This window comes from Gossypium arboreum, chromosome 3, assembly GCF_025698485.1.
Source record: "Gossypium arboreum isolate Shixiya-1 chromosome 3, ASM2569848v2, whole genome shotgun sequence".
Classification (NCBI taxonomy): domain Eukaryota; kingdom Viridiplantae; phylum Streptophyta; class Magnoliopsida; order Malvales; family Malvaceae; genus Gossypium; species Gossypium arboreum.
Window position 1 is genome coordinate 3414791 of NC_069072.1, and position 22659 is coordinate 3437449.

At 28.1% G+C, this 22659-nt stretch overlaps 3 long non-coding RNA genes across 3 annotated transcripts; 2 read left to right on the forward strand and 1 right to left on the reverse strand.

The window, feature by feature from the left end:
• The first annotated feature begins 6573 nt into the window (after positions 1–6573).
• LOC108475798 (uncharacterized) lies at positions 6574–7380 on the forward strand. The gene is made up of 3 exons (XR_001870017.2): positions 6574–6708; positions 6806–6914; positions 7015–7380. It is a non-coding gene; the product is annotated as an uncharacterized LOC108475798 (long non-coding RNA).
• A 5684-nt stretch (positions 7381–13064) lies between these two features.
• Positions 13065–14021, forward strand: LOC128290514 (uncharacterized). Its single transcript, XR_008280377.1, has 2 exons — positions 13065–13337; positions 13778–14021. It is a non-coding gene; the product is annotated as an uncharacterized LOC128290514 (long non-coding RNA).
• Positions 14022–14857: 836 nt separating this feature from the next.
• LOC128290515 (uncharacterized) lies at positions 14858–15652 on the reverse strand. The gene is made up of 2 exons (XR_008280378.1): positions 15453–15652; positions 14858–15010 (listed from the first exon to the last, which is right to left on the reverse strand). It is a non-coding gene; the product is annotated as an uncharacterized LOC128290515 (long non-coding RNA).
• Positions 15653–22659: the final 7007 nt, after the last annotated feature.

The window sequence follows — 22659 nt, forward strand, 5'->3', positions numbered from 1 at the left end:
CTCGATTTTAATAAAATCACTTCAAACCACTTGATCACAGAGAAAATGTCAAATGTAAAACTAATAATTTATCATTTATTAAAATAAAATATATTATATAAAATTTTAGCATCTTATTAACTTGTACTCGATCAATCATTTAACATTATCTTAAATCTCATGTGTTGACACGATGGTAAAGGTGTTTACGACTCGGTGTAGCACAATTCAAGTCGCTCTAATTTTGTTATTGTTAAGACTTTGTCCGATTCTTGTAATCCACTAAAATAATCATTCAAAGTTATTAAAAAATAATAATACCTTTTGATATATCACTTTCCCAAACTAGATAAAGAATAGATAAATTTGGACCAAAAATAAAATAACAAATAGATGACCTCGTTGCGTGGAAGATGTAATTAATTGTTTGATTTTTTTCTTCTTAAATAGGTGTTTGGATTTTTTTAAAAGTTGTTGGGTTGTAAAAATTTCTATCGTATGGCTTTCCTTATTTACAATCGCATAAATTAAAAGTTATTTTCTTTTTTATTTTTATAGTTTAATTTTTTATGAAACAATTTTGAGCGTCATAAATTTATGAATCAAAATTCAAACAACTTTATTCTTTAATATTAAACACCGACCATTAGATCGATTTAGATTTGAGGTATGTTCTTTTACTTATCGATGTGCACTAATCCACTATACGAATTGTCGATTCGTCAATTAAAACTCACTAGCCGAATTTTGAAAAAGAGCTTAACAACCTAGTGACTAAAATAAAAATTTTCGAACAGTTTACTGACTTAAATGAAAATTTATGAATAGTTTAGTGACTATTTTATGACTTTTAAAAGTTAAATGATCAAAACGTAAACTTAATAATAGTTTATGATATTAGGTGTAGTTTACCCTTCTTCAAAATGTATATGAAGAAAATAACAATTTATTAACGGGAAATTAGGTTCGGCCTAGCCCGAATTTCGTATGACTATTTTGGATAATTAAATTTCTGTTCTTTTTTTGTGCTCCGTATCATTTTGTAAAATAAAATTATATAAAATATAAAAAGAAAAAATATTATCATATTAATTTATTTATTTTAAATTGTTCTATGCATATAAGGGTTTTAGTTTTTTTAAATGAATTGGTAATCTGTTAATTTCATACATAAATATTATTTAAAAAAATATTTTTAGACTTGAATTTTAATATATTATCTAAAACTTTTAAAATGAATAAAATTTTAATAAATTATTTAAAATTGTATTTAAAATATTTTTTTATTTTTAGAGTTAAATATAAAAGTTTTTGAAAATTTTGAAAATTTGATTTTTTTAAATGTATACAAAAATTATTTTAAAACAATTTAGTTTTAATATTATTGATAAAGTGTTATTAAAATTCTTTAAAAATATTTTTCAATATTTTAATTTTAAAAAATATAATATGTTTGCAAAAATATATTTATTGTATTAGTTATTATTTTAAATATCTCAAATTATCAATTTTATCTTATGTCTTGGATAATTTAAGTTTTAAAAAATAAAGTATATGGATCAAGCTTTTGTTGTGATAATTTTTATGCATGAAAATAGGATTTAAATATAATTTATTTTTGTTTAAAAATTATATGTTAATACATTATAAATTAATACAAAATTAGTTTTATTAATATATGCACAGTTGAGTTTATATATTTGTATTGTTAGATATAATAAACTATAAATTAATTTAATATATTTTTATTAATACATGATTTAAAAATATTTTAAATTTATATTTAAAAATAAAGTATATTAATGAAATAATTGTTAGGATAATTTCTATTAATTTTCTAGAAAAATTATATTGATAAAAGATAATTATTAAAATTTTATCATTTTTAAGAGATAAAATAATATATATCTACATTTGTAATAAATGCATTTAATATAATTAAAAAATTGAAATACGCACCATAAATCAATTTTTAAACAATACAGGGGTATTCCAAAATTTTTGAATGATTTACAAAGATGGAAAAATAATCTTATTTTTAACAATATATATATATATATATATATATATATTATTCTATAACATTTCACAGATGTTTAAAAAGTATGAGGTTACATTTCTTAAAATTATCTAAATGTGAACCTTATTTTGTTTAATAAAATAATATAGATGTTAACCCAAAATTTATCCTATAAAAGAAGGATTACATTTCTTAAAATTTTTTGAGTAAACTATAAAAATAAACACTTTTATTTGATTTAGATTACATTTTAATCACTTATGTTTGAAAAGTTACGTTTTAGTCACTTACGTTATCGTTTTGTTACAAAATAGTCACTCTGTTGTTAAGCTCTATTATCTCCCTAATGTCAATCCTACGTAACAATCCATATGGGTTTTAAATGTCAATTTAGATATCCAACTAGGATGAGAATATTTTTTTCAGTCAAAATGGAAAAGAAAACTAAAATAAAAAGGAGACGAACAATTTTTCTTTTCCAATCCAAAGTGTAATTAATTTAAAGTTTTTAATTAATTAAATTTATTTAATTAAAAATCTTTTCTAGTCCTAGTTGGATATCTAAGTTGGCATTTAAACTCCATTTGGACTGTCATGTAGGATTGTCGTTAAGGAGGTAATAGATCTTAACGATAGAGTAACCACTTCGTAACAAAATGATAACGTAAGTGACTAAAACGTAACATTTCAAACATAAATCACTAAAATATAATCTGATACAAACAAAAAGTGACTATTTTTATAATTTACCCTTTTATTTATAACTGTTAAAAACAATTGCCTTTCAAAAACAATTAGAGTTTTTTTATAGATAAATTATTTTGAATATTTTTATTTAAAATTTGATAATATATCTATAATATAATTTTGTTAAGAAATAAATTTAATGAACAATTAAAAGTTATAAAATAAATATAAAAAGGAGAGATCCCACACGATAGATATATATAGCTAGTATTCAATTACATTAGCACTATATCTTTTTATTCCATAAGTAATCTCAAAAATTGTCATGTGTATATTTTTTAAATATTTTATTATATCTCTATTGTACACTTGTTAAATCCCTAACCCTACTTGTGGAGTTTAAAAACTCCACTGATAGTATACCAAACCCCTGAACTTACTTGTGAAGTCTAAAAATTTGTATATCGCTAGTGTGTATTAATTGATATATATATAAATTATAAATATACGAAAATTATTTGGTACCTTTGTCGGTGAAGTTTTAGACTCACAAATAAGATTAGGAGGTTGACAAGTGTCCTAAAGGTATACTAAAATATTAAAAAGAAGAGACATGCTAATTTTTAATGTTGTTTGTAGAATAAAAATAATACATTGTTAATTTTTAATGTAATTTTCCTATGTTTTCCATTTGTTAAAACTAAATGAGAAGAAGAAAAGGAAATAAAAAAAGAAAAAATTAAATTGTTCAAAAATAAAATTATAGAGATTAGTTTTAATAAATGGAAAATATAGAAAAACTACGTTAAGAGTAATGGAGAAGGGAAGAAAACAAATGGAGAAGCAGAAGAGAATAAAAAATAAAGAACATAAAAGAAAAAAATTGCTCAAAAAGAAAAAATACAGGGACCAATTGTACAATTTAACCTAAAATTTTTATTTGGAATGATGATTTAACGTGCCACGTCAGCTTACCATTACACTGTTAACAGCAATTAACGGCGATCAGTGACTAAAATGTTACAACACGTTAACGTAAGTGACTAAAATGTAACATTTCAAACATAAATGATTAAAATGTAATTTGATGTAAATAAAAGTGACTATTTTAATAGTTTACCCTAAATCAAATATCAGTTAAATAAACAATCCACGTGAACAGGAAGTTTAAGACCTTTCAATATATATATAATATGATTATAGAAAAGTATCTTACTTAGCACGGTTTATTTAAGGAGAGGTAGAATTAATAAGTATTAATATTTCTTTTTAAAAGAATTAACATCACTTTCGGCACAAAAGTAAATGCTGAATTTTTTTTATAGCTATCATTTTAAATTAGTGAATAAACAAGTAAAAGGAATTTTCCTGAATTAATGTAATAAAATGATTCCATTCGAATAAAGGCATAGTTGTTAGAAATTTATTATTCTATAACCATGAATCTAATTTAGATTAATTTTAAAAAAGTGAATATCCGTTCAATAGATCACAATTTGGATTTGTAGTTATATGAATTTTTTTATCATATTAGCCATTAATTTTATTATTTGGTGTTTTTTATGGTTGTTACGATTTATATTTGAAGTTTATGATTGTTGCTCTCAATAATATTATTTTAAAATTTAAATATATATATTTATTTAAAAATATATTATATCTTATCATTACATCTAACACTTATTAATTATTTAGCTTCAAACTTTTAAATTCAATGAAAAGAATATATGCTAAAGGATTTAAGAAAATATATAATAGACTGCTGCTATATTCTCTCTCAAATAATGAGCTTAATTGTCAATCAACAGTGGCGTGTGCCAAGCATATTCTAATCATAATTTAGTGGGTTGTGAGTTAATTAGATATTAATTTATTTAAAAATAAAAAAAATAATTATTGTTGTATTGATATTGGGAATTTAAAAAAAAAAAAAGCCTTCACTACTCCACTTATAAATTATTCGATAAATATTTTTTATAAATATATTTTCTCATACAAATTTTACTTTCATATAATCTAATTTGTTTAAAGAAAGGAATATGAATAAAAAAAATAAGGAATAAGGGAAAAAATCCAATAAAGCAAGGGGTGGAATTGCTTGCTTAAGTCAGCAATGACACGAGAGCATAATTGAGAGAATTTTGCTCGTGTACGGTAAAAGGGTGGAATTTTACGGTTTAGGCCTTTTTGAGAAAGATGAGAAACGAGTTTATTTTTGTGTTCAATCTACGCTCGTATCATTATTGATACATGATATTAACGAGAGTTAACAAAGAGGAAAAGGATGGTTTTAAAGAAGATTGATTCATCTAAGACGAAGCTGAGAATCGAGAAAGTTAGAGAATTCATGGAAAATTGCTTCTATTAGGATTTGTAGAGAAGGATCAAGAACTCCTAATGTTATGTTTTGAGAGTATTTATAAGTATGTCATAATTTCTGGGTGATCTTCTCTTAAAAAGAATGCGTCCGTTAATAGCGGGTGATCTAACAGAGAATCCAATCGAGTGGTTAAGGATAAATGATCTCTCATGTGGATGGTATGAAGCACGCAAGTGGTTGGTCACTAAACAATCATCCGAACAAGATAAAGTGGAGGGTTATTCGTGAGTCTCTTCGATTAGTTTTCGTGTTGTCATGTGTCCCAATCAAGGGAAGGGTATAACAATTATAATGACAAATTTTTCCATTAAAGTTTACGTATCCTACCAATCTAATCTTGATTTGACAAATTTAATCTACAATATTTATACATTTTATCAATTTAATCCTAATTGTTCTTTTATAAAACTCAAGTGTTTTTAAGAGAAATTTACCACCACCTCTTCAATTATCACTTTACATATTAAACATTTAAACTTTGATTTAATTGTATACACTAAAATAAATAAAAGTAGTTATTTTTAAAATAAAAATATAACTATTTAAGTATGTAAATATTGATATCAGTAATTTTAAAATTTATATTTACAACTCCTCGAAATTAAACATCATTAAAATTCATAAATAATTTTAAAATTTATAAAAAAATTTATTCCAACTTTTTAATTTTCTCTTGTATTAAGTCAGGTTACATTTTGTTCCCCTTCTAAAAAAAGACAATTTAGTCCATGTACGATAGATTAAAAGTAAATTTATCTTTTATTAAAAACTTCATCTATTTTACTATTAAAAATTAAATTATATACGTTAGAATCGTGTACATGTAATACACCATGTAATAGCTTGTCTTGTTATTATGTTAGCTACATAAGTTTTAATAGTAAAATGGATGAAATTTTAATAAAAATAATCAATTTATTCTTTGATCTAATGTATAAAGATTAACTTATTTTAAATAAAAAAAGCAAATACAATCTAAAAAGATTTCACGTTACCACAAAAACCCTAAAGTACAACAAAATAGAAAATTCGTAAACGGTGTGTAAAGAATATTGGTTTAGAAGACGCAGGAAATGCCCGAATTTGAACAAATATTCGAAAATTCCCTTTCACGAAACTTCGAAACGGAAATAAAGTGCAAAATAGAAAGCATTCAACTGCTTTTATACCCAGCCCTTTCATTGCCACTATTTTTGTTCCTTGTATTAATTTCTTAATGAGGGTAGAGATGAGGATTGCCTAGAGACGAAGTCAAAACATATATAATTATATTTTTCACATTTTACGTCTCAATCCACTATTTATATTTGCACGTTAACATATATATATATATTTACATGAATCTATATTTTATCAAAACGATACATCAAAACACACCGGAATAAGAATAATACACCCACAGACATTGTATTCGTTACTTCGCTTTTGCAGCTTGTTAAAGAGAACTTTTCTTTTCCTTTCCTTGCCGACACCATATATTCTCTTATCCAGCCAACCCTCTTGCCAAGTTCTCATCTCTTTTTGCCTTGTATAAAACCCCTGCGTGCCCTTGAACCCCAAACCTACGATTTCATCCATTAATTAGTGTTTTTGTTTGGCAATATGAGTGATTACAAGTACGGCCACCCCTATCCTCCTCCAGGTGCATGCATATCTCTGCTTTCTTAATTTATACTATAATAATCGAATGTTTCTTGATTTTAGCTACCTTTTACCTGTGTATTTAAAATATGGTGCAGGAGGTTATACTTATAATCAAGGGCCTCCTCCACCAGTAATGGCACCTCCTCAGTATTATGGTGCCCCACCACCGCCACCCAGGAGAGAACCAGGTTTTCTTGAGGGATTGTATGTATAAATATACATCAACTTTTTTTTTTTTTAATAAATCCTGCACGATCTAATATTGTTAATCAGCCAGCAAACTTTGTTTAATTTTGTGTTGCAGCCTTGCAGCTTTATGTTGTTGCTGTCTCTTGGATGATTGCTGCTGCGACCCGTCTGTGATAATTGTGGACTAGGGATCTTACATCACCTTACTGTTTATCTAAAGCTTTGACAACAGTATGATTTCATCACACATGTATTTATATTTTGCCGATGGAGTTGACAAATCTATTTGTGTATAGTAATATGTGAAGCTTAGATATTCTCAATGACACTTTCGATTTTACAATGTAGAACAAAATGGGAAAAATAATCGCATCTTGCAAAATATTATATTATTACTGTTGGTATTTTTCATAATGGTTCATATTTGAGGTTTGTAATTGTTTGTTCTAATAATGTCATCTCTAAAGTTCAGTACCCAAAATGAGACCTTGCGAAAATCATATTGTTATGTCAATGTTTTGATTCTATTTTCTTTTAAATATAGAAATAAAATAAAATTTTAATATAAATAATCTATTTACTTTTTGATTTAGCGTATAAAATTAATTTACTTATATTTTTAATAAAAAAAAATGTAATCCAACACGACTAATTTACCTAATACAATGGCTTTCATGGTATTTCTACTACTTTGTAAAGAATTAATTGAATTGAAGCTATAGCATCATCATTTGTTGGAATCGAAATATCTATGAGATCAGGATCGCTATTTGTATAGATTAAACAAATTGTTGGAATTCCCAAAGTGATACATTCTCGAAGAGCAGTATATGCTTCTTGCTGATCAATGATGATTACAATATCAGGCAATCACGTAATATATTTAATTCCGCCCAGATATGTTTGCAAGTGAGATAATTGTCTCTTTAACATAGTTTCATCTCTTTTCAGAAGATGATTAAATCCTCTGTAACAACCCGTTTTCATTGAAATCGGAATAGTGGTTTGGGGACCACAAATCCGAGTCCGGAAGAAAATTTATATTAATATTATTTCATGATCTGCATTATGATTAAAATATTGCATGAAAATTTCGTAAAGAAATTTTACTGATTTTATGTCTAATCCGATAAAAATGACCAAATTGCATAAAATACAAAAGTTGAGTACTAGTAACTAAAGGGATCAAATAGCTATGGAATTCAAAATTAGAAGTCCTTATATAATAATTAGACCATTAAGTGGAGTTAGTAGATAAATATGATGATCCATCCATGAAAAATCTAATAAAGAAAAGGACTAAATTGGAAAAAAAAAGATGAAAAAAATGATAAATTAATAAAATTAGAAAATATCATCATATTATCATCTTTTCCAATTTATTTTACATGGAAACTCTGGCTAAGAGAAGAGAACTCAAGCAAGCTTATTTGGCTTAATTGGATCCGGATAGACCTAGTTCGGAATTGGATCGAAGAAAACAAAAAGTATCGAATTAGTAGCTTACGAACGCGAACATTGTCAAGGTAAGTTCATGTAACTAAATTGTGAATATTTACATGTTTGAACTGAATGTTGTATATGTGAATTGTGTAATTGCTATATATATGAAATTAATTACATATTCGACAATGCCCGATAAATGTTAAGTACCATTTGAATAAATGAAATTCGATTGGATACAAGGTTCCGAATTGGTTGTGGTCCTACATATGTTACGGACACACCATAGCTCAAAAGAGTGTCCCGTTATTAGCCCTTTAGAGCTTCCCGTTATATGGTTCTTGCGAGCTTCCAGTTAATAGCTATTTGGAGCATCTCGATCAATTGTGATCCCTGCATGTGTTGTGGACACATCGCAACTCTTATGAGCGTCCCGATATATGGCTCTTCAGAGCTTCCCAATTAAAGGCTCTTTGTGAGCTTCCTGATTAATGGCTCTCCGGAGCCTCCTGATATGGCTCGCTTGAACTTCCCAATATATGGCTATCTGGAGCTTCCCAAGTCAGTAATCACCCTAATTTAGACACAGGCTGGGACACAGTCGTGTACCCTATTTCGAATGCCCACACGACCTAAAACACGGGCGTGTCTCTGCTCACACGGCCTGACCACACGGGCGTGTGTCTCCTGTACTTTGGAAAAATTTTGAAATTTTGCGAAAAATTTTCTGAGTACCAGGTTTAGTCCCAATTCGTTTCTAATGCATATTTTGGACCTTGAGAGCTCATAAGAGGGACAATATGATTGATTATAAATAGATTCTGATATGATTAATAAATTATATGAAATGTCTGTTATCTGATCTGAAATCTTTAGTAATGCTCTATAGCCCTGTTTCGGCGACGAATTCGAGTTAGGGGTGTTACACCCCCCGGTCTTTTGTTCTGTTCTCAAGCCCCTAAACTTATGAAGCCTTGTTTCTATAGTGGGCAAATTTGTGAAAATACCACCGTGCCCTTATTGCAGTTCGCACCACCAAATCAGTGACTTTATTTTTGTTTCCAACGATTAAGAATTTTTCCCCATGCTACATAAAAACTAAATCACAACAAGCTTCTAATAAAAAACGAGCAATTCTAATCAGATTTGTAATATGAATATCCTTACTTTTGCAAAGATATATGGTGTCGTACGCTTACTATATCATATAAAATTTATAAAAATGACTAATTTAATTATTAAGCTAAAAGAAAAAAAATAAAGTTAAATGAAATTATTGGAACTATCACCTCTTTGAATAAAAGGTTTTAGATTTGACATGGTTTAATATGGCTTATAAAAGGCTGTTAAAAGAAAATCTCCTATGCAATCAATTAAGAAAAGAAAGCTGAAATCAGGCTTATCTTCTCAAGGTTGTGTCCACAAATATGTGTTGGCGTTTAGAAGTTGCCTCTCATTCGAGCTTTTTCTTCTTCAAGTTAAAAAAAAGGGGGACCAAGTTGAGGTTCACAAGCAGCATGAGTATCTGGTCTCAAACATCTTAAAAAAGCCTTGGTTAGGTCTAATGTTGATACCATCTGGAAAATTTTACCACAAAATGTATCAACTTGGATTCTTCTCGACTTCTTTTCCGGCATCTTTATTACTTTCTTCAATGGAGCCTGTGACTTCAATGCTTTGATCACCAAATCAAGTGCCTCGACACGTAGAAGTCAGATTTTGCACAGCCGCATTTCTTCTGTACTGAGCCTAAAAGTCGATGGAAAATCCTGGGATGTCTTCTGAATATTTCTTTCAGAAAACCAGATTTTATTGGAGACTTTTTATTGTCAAAATACACCACTAACATAGCTTTTAAGAGATCAAAAACTCTCTTCAATTCAGCATCCGAGTAGTTTCTCACCTCAATGATCTTCAATATCCAGTAAGTTGAATCCCGAACAAGTGAAACAATCATTTTGAATCTGTTTAAAGAAGCGAACAGCTCTTTCTCAGATAAGGTACTAGTAGATTTCTTGATCTTGAATGGTTTTGATGCGAACTCCAGGTTGTTCTCTAACAAAGATTCGAGAGTAGAGAGTTGGACCGATTGATCAGCCGGAACTTTTTTTCTTTCAGTATCTTCCTTTGAAGAATATCCCATATCTGTTGTACGAGTTGTTCATTGCCTTTTGCAGCATGTATAACCAGCAAAAAAAAGTTTGCTCCGGCGGAATGGATTCAGCTAAATTAGCTCGCCGAACGAAGTGCTGTCAATGGACATTTTTTCATGAATTTTCAAAGCTAAAAACAAAGCACCCAGATTTCCTATATGAATGGCATCTTGAAACCATTGAGTTATTCCTGGAGCTTCAAGAATATGATCGAACAATGCTTCAGCAAAAGTGTTATATAAAGACTCAAACATCTACTTATCATGTTAAACACAATGATATATTTGATCAGTGACTACCTCATCAACAATTTCTAAAATGATTTACAAATATCTTTTTTTCCCAGCAAGGGAGATAATACCACTCATAAATTCCTTGATGTGCAGAGTATCTTTATCAGAAAGCCACTCTTTAGCAAGTCTGCCAAATCGAGCAAGTGCACCGTAAGCGAATAACCAACCCAAGAGGCGATCCCTTACATCCTGGAGTATAAGAAGCTAGTTGTTGAGCATTATGTGAGGAGATGAGAACCAATATATAAAGGGGGAATCATTCCTCCCTGATCCTCCATTGATGATGAGACTTCCAACAAATTAACTATAAGTTTCAACAAGGAATCCACTTTAATGCTAGGAATTTTAGCCACCAAAGCAGTCAAACCCAATGCAAAACCTGTCCAACATACTGCAAAACCAGTGGCAAAACATGTATCCTAACCCTGTCTAAGCGTCCTATAGAAAAATTTTCAGGCTAAGTTTTCATACAAGTGCAAAGCATGGATTCAAAGAATAAAGATAGCAATATCAAACCTTTCTTGATAATGCACAGCATATCTCAAGGATGATGCACAGTTATCCAAGCCATCATCTATTTGAGCATTTAGTTTCAAACGACCATCATCATCAACCAAATTACCCTTATCCTTGAGCCTATCATATTCTTTCTGTACTTCTCGCAACTCTGTCACTATCTTTTCCAGTGCTGCATCTTTCACAGAAGAACCTTTCGATGCCAAGTAGGCAAACCACTGGTATTCATTTGTTTTTGTTGTTTCTCCATGTCTATTTGTTTTCTCTTCTTTATTATTTCCATAACCCCATTTCTCATCTCTTATTTATTGTTATCCATCTTAATTTTCTTATTGGAAGGAACCAAAACTGTATTGTTTTTAGCTAAATCAGTTTGACCCTCCATCAGTTTCACTCTGATTCTCTTCTTGCTGCCCATTAAAAGAACCCAACTTCTGAAAAGTGTCTGCAATAGCTAACAATGTATCAAAATGAACTTTCCCAACAAAACAGAATCAGGACATACAATAAAGATAAAACCTTTCTAACTAACAATCCAAAAGTATCCCTTTTGTTTGCTCATATTGCGTAGTCAGCCACGATGTCACGAAGTTCGTTGGTCAAAATAGACAGATTCGCCACCATCTCAAGCATTGACAAAACATAAAAATATATATTTTTTATTTTTATAATTTTAGAATAATTTGGAAAATTGGTTGTCATTCATTTGTTAATGTTGATTTTAAACTTGAATTTTTAAAATTTTTTAAAAATTTTTATTTTTGATGTTGTGACAGTGTCATATCAATAATCGCTCTTGACGTAGATTATCACATCAGCATTCATTGACTAACTCAACAATACATCAATAATCCCGTTAGAAATTAGTAATTAATGTCAGTCAAATGGTCAATTTGATTAATTCTATAAATTCAAAGCTCAATTAGGTACAAAAGTTTGAGAATAATTTAATTGTTTTTTTTTAATTCTTGAGGGTCTTTTATACAATTGAAGCTTTCTTTAAATGTAAAAATTTAATGAAAATTAAAATTTTATGCATTTGTTTGCACCATAATCAAAATATTATATTTATAATTATTCGATCAAAACTCATATATCAAATTATACATTAGATGGAATGACTTTACGGTTATCGGAAAAGTGTATTTTCGGTCTCTATTTCGAAAAATAGACTCGTAAATATTTATTAAAAATATTTATGAAGTTAAATGAGTGGTTAATTAAAGTTTAATGAATTAAATTAGCTTAAATTAAGGATAATTAGGAAAAAAATTAAATTGAATGAAGTGTGAAAGTTTAATTGTAGATTAAAAGAAAATAAAAGGATCAAAATTGAAATTAAGCCAATTTACTATAGATGAGGCGGCAAACTTAGATAAAATCTAAGATTTTATTGGATTTTATATGTTTTAGGTTTTAAATTAATTATATTAATTATGGCAAAAATAAAATGCATGTGTATAAATATTGTACATACATTTATAATACATGTATGTATTTACTTATTATTTAAGTAAATATTAATGTATTTATTATTATTAAATTAATATTATGTGATGAATAAATTAAATAAAGACAAATGTGTGAATATGATTTGATACAAGTGTATACATAAAATACATATAATTGTAATACATGTATTTAATTATTAAAAGATATTTATAAAAATATTTATATGATAAATAAAGAAAAGAATGACAAATGCATGGTGATATATGGATATATATGTATTAACAATGTACACATGTATAAAAGTATTATTTATTATATAAGTGTATTAATATTGTTATTATATTATATTATAAGATTTTTATTTAATAAATATATTAAATTATGACAAGTGTGTGGATATAAATGGATACAAATGTAAAATAAATATATGATGTTAATTAGATATTTATATATATAAAGTAAACAAAAGAAATGAAAAGGATAGAAAAGAAACAGAATGAAACGAAACAGAGAGCAAGGGAGAAAAAGAAAGAAAGGAAGAAAAGGGAAAATTGGGGGTTTGATGCTTGAAGCTTAAATAGGTAAGTCAATTTAGCCCTTTTTACTTAATTTTGATGTTTTAGAAGCTTTGGAATAAGGTTTTGATGAAATTAAATTGATATATTGAAAGTTATTAGATTTTTAAATATTGTTTATGTTGAATAAAATTATGAATTAGGGATTAAATTGATAGAAATTCAAGTTAGAAGTGAGATAAGGATTGAATTGTAAAGTAATTCATAAGTTTTGAATAGTAGGGACTGAATTGAAAGAATTTCGAAATTATGGTTTTATGCTAAAATTAGAGAGCTGAAATTAGTTTAAAGTGAAAATTGAATGAAAATTGAGTTAAATGTGAAGAATAAAAGTTAGTCTCAGTTTGGGACTAAATTGGAATTTAGACAAAAGTTGAATAAAAATTGAAACATTCAATGTGAAAATTGTACTGTATTGATGATTATATATTGTATTAATTCCGTAGCTAACGGGGTGCCGGAACATCCTCAGTTAAGAAAGGAAAAGATGAAGTCAACGAGGGTTAGCTCGGAAATCACAGTTTGTATTTATATAATCCGAACCTAGTTATTAATTATTATATTTTATTCAATGCCTTTAGTGAATGTTGAAGTGAGAATTATTGTGTTTGATAATGGAAGAGAGTTGATTTGGTATGTTATGAATTTATTGAATTAATATTGAATTGAATTATATATATATTATAAATATATATATGTGTGTGCATGTGATATTGTGCAATTATGATAATTGAATTTTGGGTAAATGTTATGATAAATAATTAAGATGTGAATTATTTGTATTGTGTTTTTTAATTGAAATAAATTAATTTAGTATGTGATGAAATTAATATAAATAAGGGACTATTGTGAAATTGAATATTTGTTATTGAAAAGTGAATTGAGTTATATTGAAATTGAGAATAAATGTGATTGTTGAAGTGTATAATGATAGGAAACTGGAAAATGAATTGGAAACCCTATTAATAGTATAGTTGGCATGTCATAGGATTGCAAGAGTTCAGGGATACTTCGACCTCGAGTCGATGAGACATTGGGTGTCACTATATTTCTTCGGATAGATTCGATGAGGTACTAGATACCATTTTACTTCGGCCACGCCGATGAGACACTGGGTGTCACTATATTGCTTCGAACTATCCAATGAGACATTGGGTGTCATTCTGGTGTGTTTGGTTGGATCCATGTATCCGTCTGAGTCCGAGTCATGTTAATAGGGGTTATTAAATATAATAGTGATCAGATTAATACTGAATGAAGAATTGAAATGTGGACTGAAACACACAAATCGTATTATACAGTGAAAACTATCTGGGATAGCAAGCTGATTTGGTATGAATGGTAATGACTGTTATTGAAATGGATATGTACATAACACTGATTGAAAAGTGAATAGTTAAATATAGTTTATTGATATTAAACAGTGAACTAAAGTATAATAATTAATAACTATTCACTTTTCAATCAGTGGTCTGTACATATCCATTTCAATAACAGTCATTACCATTCATTATCAAACACAATAATTCTCACTTCAACATTCACTAAAGGCATTGAATAAAATATAATAATTAATAACTAGGTTCGGATTATATAAATACAAACCGTGATTTCAGAGCTAATCCTCGTTGACTTCATCTTTTCCTTTCTTAACTGAGGATGTTTCGGCACCCCGTTAGCTACGAAATTAATACAATTTATAATCATTAATACAGTATAATTTTCACATTGAATGTTTCAATTTTTATTCAACTTTTGTCTAAATTCCAATTTAGTCCCAAACCGAGACTAACTTTTATTCTTCACATTTAACTCAATATTTTCATTCAATTTTCACTTTAAACTAATTTCAGCTCTCTAATTTCAGCATAAAACCATAATTTCCAAATTCTTTCAATTCAATCCCTACTATTCAAAACTTATGAATTACTTTACAATTCAATCCTTATCTCACTTCTAACTTGAATTTCTATCAATTTAATCCCTAATTCATCATTTTATTCAACATAAACAATATTTAAAAATCTAATAACTTTCAATATATCAATTTAATTTCATCAAAACCTTATTCCAAAGCTTCTAAAACATCAAAATTAAGTAAAAAGGGCTAAATTGACTTACCTATTTAAGCTTCAAGCATCAAACCCCTAATTTTCCTTTTTCTTCCTTTCTTTCTTTTTCTCCCTTGCTCTCTGTCTCGTTTCATTCTGTTTCTTTTCTATCCTTTTCATTTCTTTTGTTTTACTTTTTATATATATATATATATATATATATATATATATATATATATATAATATGTTAACTTAATAAATATCTAATTAACATCAAATATTTATTTTACATTTGTATCTATTTATATCCACACACTTGTCATAATTTAATATATTTATTACATAAAAATCTTATAATATAATATAATAAAATAATAATATACTTACATAATAAATAATACTTTTATACATGTGTACATTGTTAATACATATGTATTCATATATCACCATGCACTTGTCATTCTTTTCTTTATTTATCATATAAATATCTTTTATAAATATCTTTTAATAATTAAATACATGTATTACAATTGTATATATTTTATTTATACACTTGTATCAAATCATATTCACGCTTTGTCTTTATTTAATTTATTCATTACATAATATCAATTTAATAATAATAATACATTAATATTTACTTAAATAATAAGTAAATACATATATGTATCACAAATGTATGTACAATATTTATTACACATGTATTTTATTTTTACCATACAATTGTCTTTCTTTTATTTATTTAATAATAATTAATATAATTAATTTAAAACCTTAAACATATAAAATCCAATAAAATCTTAGATTTTATCTAAGTTTGTCGCCTCATCTATAGTAAGTTGGCTTAATTTCCATTTTGATCCTTTTTTATTTTCTTTTAATCTACAATTAAATTTTACACTTCATTCAATTTAATCCTTTTTTCCTAATTATCCTTAATTTAAGCTAATTTACTTCATTAAACTTTAATTAACCACTCATTTAACGTCATAAATATTTTTAATAAATATTTACGAGTCTCTTTTTTAGAAATGGAGACCCGAAAATATACTTTTCCGATAACCGTAAAGTTCGAGTCATTACAATTCTCCCCCCTTAATAAATTTCGTCCTCGAAATTTGCCTAAAAAGAGGTAGGGGTTCAGTGATCTCACTGTTTCTTTCAGTTCCCGTATTGCTTCCTCAATATTATGACTTAACTTTTCAAGCTAATATCTCAATCAGTTCTTCTTGTCCATACAATATATCAGTTCAAATTTCAATATCATTTGTCGAGATAACATGTAAAAGATCTGATCTATAACTTCCGAGCATCCAAACATGAAAAACATCATAACTTTTCTGTAACTTCGGAGGCAAAACCAAACAATATATCACTGGTCTAACTTTTTCTATAATTTCATGTAACACCCCTCGTCCATATCCGACGCCGGAACAGGGTTCGAGGTGCTACCTGAATTAAACAATAATAAACGTATAAAACCGAGTCATAAATCTATATTTTAATTTAAAATTTTCTTAAATTTCATCTTTAAGTCCTTAATATGGACCTGCGAGGCCCAAAATATGCTTAGGAAGTGATTTGGGACTAAACTGGGAACTTTAAAAAATTTTCCTTAAAAATAGGGGCACACGCCCGTGTGGCCTGAGACATGCCCTTGTGGCATGCTCGTGGGCGATTCTGACTTTACCACATGGCCTGGGCACACGCCCATGTGACTTGGCTGTGTGAAAACCTCATTTTTTTACTATTTTAAAGCTATTTTCACATAACAAACACACTTAATATATGCCCAAAACATTGACTTATAAATCTTGATCAAATAATATTCTTTTATCCATTTCTTGTACCTAAACACAATTATACATTAATAGAACCCAACCAATCAATTATTTCAATCCAAAATATGTATATTTCATTTTCAAACACAAAACATCACATTTAACATACTTTACATATTTAATCATTCACACAATTACATTATCAAATCAACTCCTATACATGCCATATAAATCAAAAAGTTGTTTAACAAAATCTACCGAAATAAATCTGGATAGTGTGACCCTTGATGTAGATCCAATCCTCCGTATGTATATAAGTCAATCTACAAAACAAGTAACATACACAAGTAAGCTTATAGAAGCTTAGTAAGCTCATAGGCATAATTACACAAATCTTACCAAATATTTTACACAATCATATATCTATTAGCTTATCTAATTCATCCTGCAAATCACAATTTCATTAATAAACTCATTTGGATAATTTCCAGATTGTTATTCACAAATTTAACTCCCTTGGGCCCATTTCTCATTTACTTCCATTGTCAAATTAAGGAACAATAAAGGAATTGAGTGATTCATTATCACATTGCCATAGTAAACTATGGACTTTCACATTGTCACACATCACACACTGAAGCCATAGCCCTGCCATGGTCTTACACAGATCACATAACATGCCGATGTCATATCCCAGATATGGTCTTATACGGAATCACATTATCACATCACACCGATGCCATAGCCCAGCTATGGTCTTATACGGGAACTCGAACCACATTGTACCGATGCCATAGCCCAGCTATGGTCTTATACGGAAGTACATATCACATCTTTTCCGTCAATTCATTATGGTCACAAAATGGAAGCACTCAAATCTATTGTTCCAAATAATATGTATTTTTACTTAAATACTATTTCATACTTTTTACAAATTAATAGTATTCATCTACAATAATATACTTAAAAACCATAATATTTTCATAACAAAACATTAAATTTTCCATATGAACTTACCTGGGCTAATTTGCAAAAGTCATAGAAAGTTAGGGACTATTTTTGAATTTTCTCCTTTCCACGATTCATTTCGTTTTCTTTATCTATAATTATAAAATCATTACTTCATTAGCATCTATTTTGATTCTATTCTATTTCACAATTTATGCCCTTAAAATTTTGAAATTACACTATTAGCCCAAAACTTTTTAGTTTTTACAATTTAGTCCCTATTCAATTTATTCATCAATTAAACTAATTCCTTTCAAATATCATTTTATCTAAACACTACAAACTACTTCATAGCCTTTGACATTCCAAGATTCAACACAAAACCCTAATTCCAACAACTTTCACAATTAGGTCCTAAAATAAATTTCTATGCAAATCTCTTCATAAAATCATCATATAATGAAATTAAAACCTTAATTCCATGATAAATCATCATAAAATTTTAGCACTTATTCATGGAAACTTTCAAAATTACCCATGAAATAAAAAACTAATGAATTAAACAAGTGGACCTAGTTGTAAAAGTCTCGAAAACACAAAGTTTACAAGAAATAATCAAGAATTGAGGTTACATGTAGTAAAAATATGAGAAACCAGCTTAAAAGTACCCTTCAATGGTGTTTTTAATGGAGAGGATGAAGAAAATGAAGAAAACTCTAGATTTTACCTATATATCATATTTTACAATTTAATTTTTACCCTATTTCCAATTTTGCCCCTTGTTCACACTTGATGTTTATTTTTTCTGCACACTCATGCCGTCCAGCCAAATAATAGGTGTTTAATTGCCTATTTAGTCCTCCTTTAATTATTACTAGAGCTATTTAATCACATTTCACAATTTTGTACTTAATTCAATTTAGTCCTTTTTACCCAAATGACTATCGAAACCTTAAAATCTCTTAACGAAAATTTAATACTAACTTACTAACACTCCATAAATATTTATAAAAATATTTATGGCTCGGTTTATGAATTCGAGGTCTCTATACATTGTTTTTATCTTATTTAATCTACAAATTTCTTTTAATTTATAATTTCACTAATTCGAAATTATTTCTAAAACTACACTTAACTTTTACTTACTAATATCTAAACTCAAATATCGGATTTAGTGATCTCAAATCACTATTGTAGCGACGTGAAATTTGCTTTCGATCGCTAATTGGGGTGTTTGATTGAAAGTTTAAATACCGAGGTTTGATTTAAAAGGGAGTCACCACTGATCCTTTTTCTTAGGTGTGATCGGACACCTATTAGATTTTCTTTTTTTTTAAAACAAAAAGAAAGCCGAGTTTAGGTCTACGTCAAAAGCCAGGGATAAATTAGGGTTTGGGAGTCGGTTACGCGCGAGGAAGGTATTAGCACCCTCGCGACGCCCAAAATTGGTATCTTGTAAAACACGCGTCATCTTGATTTTCAAAAATACGAGTTCAATATAAGCTTTAATCGTGATCCGATTGAAACACAAGAATTTTCAATTTTTTTGATTTTTTGAGAAGGACATACCGTTTTAACACGAGTCGATTGATGTTCACCCAACATAGCGATGAAATCGATGACTTAATATTAAATCGGTACGTTGCCTTGATTATTGAAATAAATAAAAACATGAATGAGATTTTCGAAATAATGCAAAGCGAATTAATCAAAATAAATAAATGGAAGAGCTAGAAATATATTGAAGCCAATAATCCATGTGACAGTAATGATAAAGATGTATGCGATATTAAATGTAATAATAGAATCAAATACTGAAATATAAAACAATGAATACATATACATAAAAATGATATTAAGAACATGTACGTCAAAACATATATATATGTATAAATAGTAATAGTGTCGAAATACTATATATAGTATTTGAAATATATACATAAAATAGTAAGAATATACATAATTAGTAATGCTAAAGTATATATACATAATAATATATATATAAATATTGAAAAATGTATGTACATAATAAGATAAGCAAATGATACATTTATAATAAGTACATGAAAATATCTATACATATATGTAAATAATAACAATAATATTAAAAGTAAGTAATAATAGCGAAAATAATAAGAATAATATGGTATTAAGAGTATACATATAAAAACATAATATTGAGAGTATATATACATATAATAAAACGCACTAATATCAATACTAATAATAAGGATAATATAGAAAAATATATATATGAAATAGTACAAAATGTATAACTAATGGTATTAAAATATATACATTATAATAGTATTACAAAGTGCACGCATAGCATTAAAAATATATACATAATATGGCTTGAAAATACATACATAATATAGTATTAAAATACTTACATAGCATTTACGTATTAGAAATAATAATGTTAAAAGTACCTATTAATAATATTATATAAATATAATAAATAATAATAATAATAATAACAATACTAGCAAAAATACAAAAGAAAGTATGACATAATAATAAGGTAAGGAAAGTAAAATATAATATATTAAAGATAATAAATATAATAGTAAATATAATAATGTTAAAAAATACCATACATAAAGAGTATATATATACATATATAATAAAAATATACACTAATATTTATAAATAATAATAGTAAATATAATAATAATAATAATATTAAGTATAGTATAAATAATATGTACATAACAGTAATAATAATAAGTAACAATAATAATAATAATATAGAAATTCAAAAAGTAAACATAATGTAATAATATTAAAATAAAATAATTTTAAAAAATACTATATAGATATAAATACATATATGTATGTAAATAAAATATACACTAATATAATAATAATCATAATCAAATAATATTTAAAATGAAATAAAATAACGAAGATAATACGAAAATAAACTAAAATTAAAAAAAAGGACTAAATTTTGAACAAAAACAAAGTTTTGGGGCAATTTTAAAGAGAAATAAAGAAAAAGGATCAAAATGCCACACGCGCATAACCTAGGAAGACTAAAATAACAAATATTCCTTCCCATCAAAACACAACATATCAGTGGGGTCTAAATTGAAAAGTGCGACAACTTCCTGGGGCAAATTTTAAAATAAAAAAAACTTGATTGCAAAAGCTTGAAAAAGCGGAAGGACCGCACGCGCAAATTCCCCCTTTTCCAAAAACACGCGGATCCTGAGGCGGGTCCGGTCGGGTCAGACCGGGTCGTATCAAAACGACATCGTTTTGGGGTTAAATGGCAGCCCCCAAAACGACGTCGTTTTGGGAGGCTATATAAAGGCCAAAATTAACAAAAAAAAAATCATTTGGTGAGGAGAGAAAGAAAAAAAAGAAGAGAGAATGGAGAGGGAGAGGGAATCCGGCCATGGGCCGGTCACCGGCCGATCGTCGGACGCCGTCCTTCGCCGGCGCCAGCCACCGTGCAAAGGTAAATTTTTTTTAGTTAAATGATATAATATATATATGTATATGGTTATAAGTAGGAAAAGAAAAAAAAGAAAATAATCGATTCGAAAATATAAGAAAAAAAAGAAAATCACCTTCGTTCTTTGGTTTCGATTTTTGTTCTCTGTTTCTCTGATTTTGTGTTTGATTTGGTGATTATTCTCTTGACTATTGATGGAATCGCTATCTTTTTTGCTTAAAAATTGAATGCTTTTCTTTGTATATATTTTTTTAAAGTTGTCGAACCCCCTTTTTGTTTTTACATTCGGCTTTTATAGCCTTTACATTGTGTTTGCTTGATCTTGTAGGTGGAGCAGATAATGGTGGCAGACGGCATGGGGTGCAAAGGGTGGTTGGCCAAAAAAAGGCAAGTGGGGAGGCTAATTCATTGAGGTGACCCTTGGTGATGGGGCGGTGGCTAGGGTTTCAATGGGTATTGGGTTGTAACGGTTTGGGCTTCATTGGGTAGGTTTAATTCAATGAGGTGTGTTTTGTAATGGGTATTGGGTTTAATTTGTAAATGGGTTTAGGGGTATTTAGGTTGTTGGGCTAAGGTTTGGGTAGTGGTTGGTTTTGGGGTTATGAAACGGGCTGAGGTTTAAGTGGGTTAATGGTATTGGGTAGGGGTTTAATGGGTTTAGATGATCGGGGTCCGGGTATTGTAATGTAAATGGGCTTATGGGGGTTTAATGTAAATGGGCCCAAAATTGGCCTATAACAACTATTCCGATATCACTGAAATTTGGGTCGTTAGATTTCACATAGCCAAATAGAACAAGAACTCAATTTCCTAATGTTTTAAGTCTTCATACGATTTCTGTCTGTCAAAAGCTGTTTTCAGTCTATCTCAAATAACTTTTATTTTTCTTCAGTTTCCCAAACCAAAATAACTCTATCTATTCATTTTCCCGCTGCATCCTGTCAAATACTATGAAGTTTTACATTCATAATCATACAGAGCTTCATATAGTACTGAAAACTATTATCGCGTACCCAAAATCTCGTATACTTGTTCTAGAATCAGAATGTAAACCATTTATCTCAATAAGAAATAATAGAAACTGA